We start from the raw sequence: 4,017 nt of genomic DNA, 5'->3' as shown, positions 1-4,017 counted from the left end.
TTCTAGCTTATCTTGGTCAGTATTGGAGCTTGTTTCTTACTTAATTTGTCACCTTTTCCTAAAGGCAAATCTGTACCAGTGTAAAAACTCATATTAAATCTTTTCAGTACCTTCTCTATATAGCCTTTTTGAGATAAACCTAGTATCCCTTTCTCCCTATCTCGAGTAATCTCTATGCCTAACACACATGCAGCCTCTCCCATGTCCTTCATATCAAAACTTTTAGATAGGAAAGTTTTAGTGTGATTCAGCATAGTCAAATTAGTACTAGCTAGCAGAATGTCATCTACATATAATACTAAAATCACAAAATGTCTCCCACTGACCTTAACATAGATACACTCATCCACTTGGTTCTCAAAGAAACCAAAAGATTGAATCACTTCATCAAATTTAAGATACCACTGTCTTGATGCTTGTTTCAAACCATAGATTGACTTCTTGAGTTTGCAAAATAAACTTTCTCTCCCTTCTTGAATGAAACCCTCTGGTTGTTTCATATAAATCTCCATTCAAGAATGCAGTTTTAACATCCATTTGGTGCAGAAACAAGTTAAAATGTGCAATCATGGCCATAATGATTCTAAATGAATCTTTGGTGGAAACTGGTGAGAAGGTTTCTTTGAAATCCACACCTTCTTTTTGAGTGAATCCTTTGGCAACAAGTCTGGCCTTATACCTTTCAACCTGCCCCTTTGAATCCCTTTTTGTTTTGAAAACCCATTTACTTCCTATAGGTTTGGCTCCTTTTGGTAAATCAGCTAATTCCCAAACTTTATTCTGCTTCATTGAATCCAATTCTGATTTCATAGCTCCTAACCAGTGCTCATTTTCCTCACTTGTCATTGCCTCTTTGAATGTACAAGGATCAGTATTAAGACCTTCCTCATGGTGCTCGGATTCCTGCAAGTTAACAACATAATCATTTGATAATGCAGATTTCTTGACTCTAGTTGATCTCCTTATGACTGCATTGCTGGTTTGCATTGGAGTTACATCATCAGAAACATGATTATCTACGATTTTTGGATCATTAATTGTTTCTAATGGTTGGTCTGGTATAGGTTCCTTGTTGATGCTTAAATCAGAAACTGTTATATCAATAGGTTTTTCTAATTCTCTTCCTCTTGCAGTATGCATGGCAATAGGCTCTTCTAACTCATCAAAAACAAAATCATTATTCTCAGATGTAGCAGCAGGGTCTTCTAGGAACTTAGCTCTCCTTGTTTCAACAAACCTTGTACTGTGGTTAGGACAATAGAACCTGAAACCCTTAGTTCTATCTGGATAGCCAACAAAATAACAACTCACAGTCTTAGAGTCAAGCTTCTTCTCTGCATTGTTTCAACAAACCTTGTACTGTGGTTAGGACAATAGAACCTGAAACCCTTAGTTCTATCTGGATAGCCAACAAAATAACAACTCACAGTCTTAGAGTCAAGCTTCTTCTCTGCAGGATTATACACTCTTACTTCTGCCTTGCATCCCCAAATTTTAAAATGGTTAAAACTTGGTTTTCTTTTGAACCACAACTCATATGGAGTCAAGTTTACTGCTTTAGAGGGCACTCTATTTAGAATATAGTTTGCAGTCCTAAGTGCTTCTCCCTACAGAAAATCAGGCAAGCCACTAGTGCATGTCATGCATCTCACCATCTCTATCAATGTTCGATTTCTCCTTTCAGATACCCCATTTTGCTGGGGTGTGCCTAGGTTGGTATATTATGCAACTATGCCATTTAGTTGCAGGAATTTGGCAAAGGGTCCAGGGTTCCTACCTTCCTTAGTATATTTTTCATAATACTCACCCCCTCTGTCAGATCTTACCACTTTAATTTTCAAATCTAATTGGTTCTCCACTTCAGCCTTGTATATTTTAAAAGCTTCTAGTGCACTTGACTTCTTAGTCAAGAGATAAATGTAACCAAAACGTGAGAAGTCATCAGTGAATGTAATAAAATATCGAAAACCAGCATGTGTGGGCTTAGGGAATGGACCACAAATATCTGTATGAATGAGTTCAAGCAGATTTTCACTTCTAATTGCACCTTTCTTTCTGTTATTTACCATTTTTCCTTTTATGCATTCAATACAAAATTCATCAACTTGACTGTCCATTTTAGGTAAGGCTTCACTCTTTACTAGTTTTTGCATCCTTTCATGTCCAATGTGTCCTAACCTTTTATGCCAAAGCTTAGATGAGGTTTCTTTAGGCAAAATTCAGTCAATGATAGTTGTGTTGCAGACAATATTATTAGATTCCTTTAAGCAAAGACTAAATAAATTATCACAAACCAAACCTTTGCCAACTAAATCATCATCCTTATAGATAGAAATTCCAAATTTGTCAAATACAAACCTAAAACTGGATCTAATCAACTTACTAATAGAAACTAAATTCCTTCTCATAGAAGGTACATAAACTACATCAACTAAGTCCAAAATAAATCCTGATTCCAGCTCCAATCTGACAACTCCAATTTACTCTACTTCCACCTTGACTCCATTGCCTACGAACACAGCAACCTCATCCTTGCTTGGCACCCTCTTGCTTATGAACCCCTGTAGTGTATTGGAAACATGAATAGTTGCACCACTGTCAAGCCACCATAAATCACTAGCAACATTAACTAGATTAGATTCAAAACATACTAAAGCATGTTTAAAATTACCTTTAGCCTTTCTCTTATCTAGCCACTTCTTATACTTGGTACAATTTCTCTTAAGGTGACCAAACTTTCTGCAAAAATAGCATTGCAGTCCATTTGGTTTGGTAGCCTGAGGGTTATTAGGTCGATTTGGAGGATTGTAAGGGTTTGGTTGATTGGGAGGGTTTACTGCTGCAACCTTACAGTTGTTTCTATAGCCATTCCTAGAACTTGATGCCTTAGAATCTTGCACAAAATTCACAGCTCTTTCAGCCTTATTCTTCTTAATCTCCTTTTCTTCATTTACACAAAAACCTATCAATTCATCTAAACTCCATTTTTCCCTCTGAGTATTGTAACTACTCCTCAACTGTGTGTACTCACTCGGCAGTGAATTCAAGGCCAAGTGAACCAAATAAGCATCACTCATAGGCACTTATAATTCTGTCAGTTTGGTTCCTGCTTCAATAATGCTCATGATATGCTCCCTAACACTCTTTTCTCCATCATGTTTAGCTAATGACAAAGTGTTCATAAGATTAGAGATTTCAGCTTTTTCAGACTCTTTCAACTTAGCTTCAATCGATGCAAGATAAGTTTTTGCATTATCTGATTCTGGTATGCCTCCTTTGACAGAATCAGACATGGATCTCTTCATGATCAGAATTGACATTCTATTAGCCTTATTCCATTTTTCATGTTTTGCCCTTGTTGATGGATCAATCCACTCATCTTCATTCTCAACTGGCTTTGGTGGCGCATCTTCTCTTAGTGCCAAATCCAAATCCATCAGTCCAAGAACAATCTCTAAATCAGCTTTCCACTTCTTGAAGTTGGTACCAGTCAAGGTTTGGATAGAATTGAAATTCAAAGAAGAATTCACAACTGAGAATTTAAAACTAAGTGTTAAACTTAATCCCCAAGAAAACCTTACTAACATAATCGACTCTCACCTAGGGGCAGAGAGTAAACTGTGTTATAGCACTAGACTATGAAAATACATGTACTGCCTTATAAAAAATTTCCCACATCGATGGACAGAAGAAAATTCTTTGAAAATGCATGTAAATTCATCCTCTATGCCAGCCATCATCACACTAACCACAGTGAAACAATTATCACTTATGAGCAGATAAGTGTCTCACCTGTCATGTGCGATCATGCAATTTGATCAATAAAAAAGTTGTTTTTGAAGTTTTCTTGAGTTAATTAGACTGCGAGTTGCTTGCTTAATTAATCCAAGAACCCTCCAAAACTTGATCATGCATTTTGCAGATAACTTGACAGTAAACTTTTAAGGTCAAAATTTATCTAACATGTATTTATATATATAAACATGCATGCAGATATAAGATAATAAGATAAGATCA

At 36.3% G+C, this 4,017-nt stretch overlaps 1 pseudogene; it reads right to left on the bottom strand.

The window, feature by feature from the left end:
• Positions 1-2,480: 2,480 nt before the first annotated feature.
• On the bottom strand, positions 2,481-3,437 carry LOC147286908 (uncharacterized; annotated as a pseudogene).
• Positions 3,438-4,017: the final 580 nt, after the last annotated feature.

This window comes from Dryas octopetala, chromosome 4 (genome assembly GCF_963921425.1).
Source record: "Dryas octopetala chromosome 4, drDryOcto1.1, whole genome shotgun sequence".
Taxonomy (NCBI): domain Eukaryota; kingdom Viridiplantae; phylum Streptophyta; class Magnoliopsida; order Rosales; family Rosaceae; genus Dryas; species Dryas octopetala.
The sequence above is the reverse complement of the archived record's forward strand: the minus strand, read 5'-3'. Positions and strand labels throughout refer to the sequence as shown.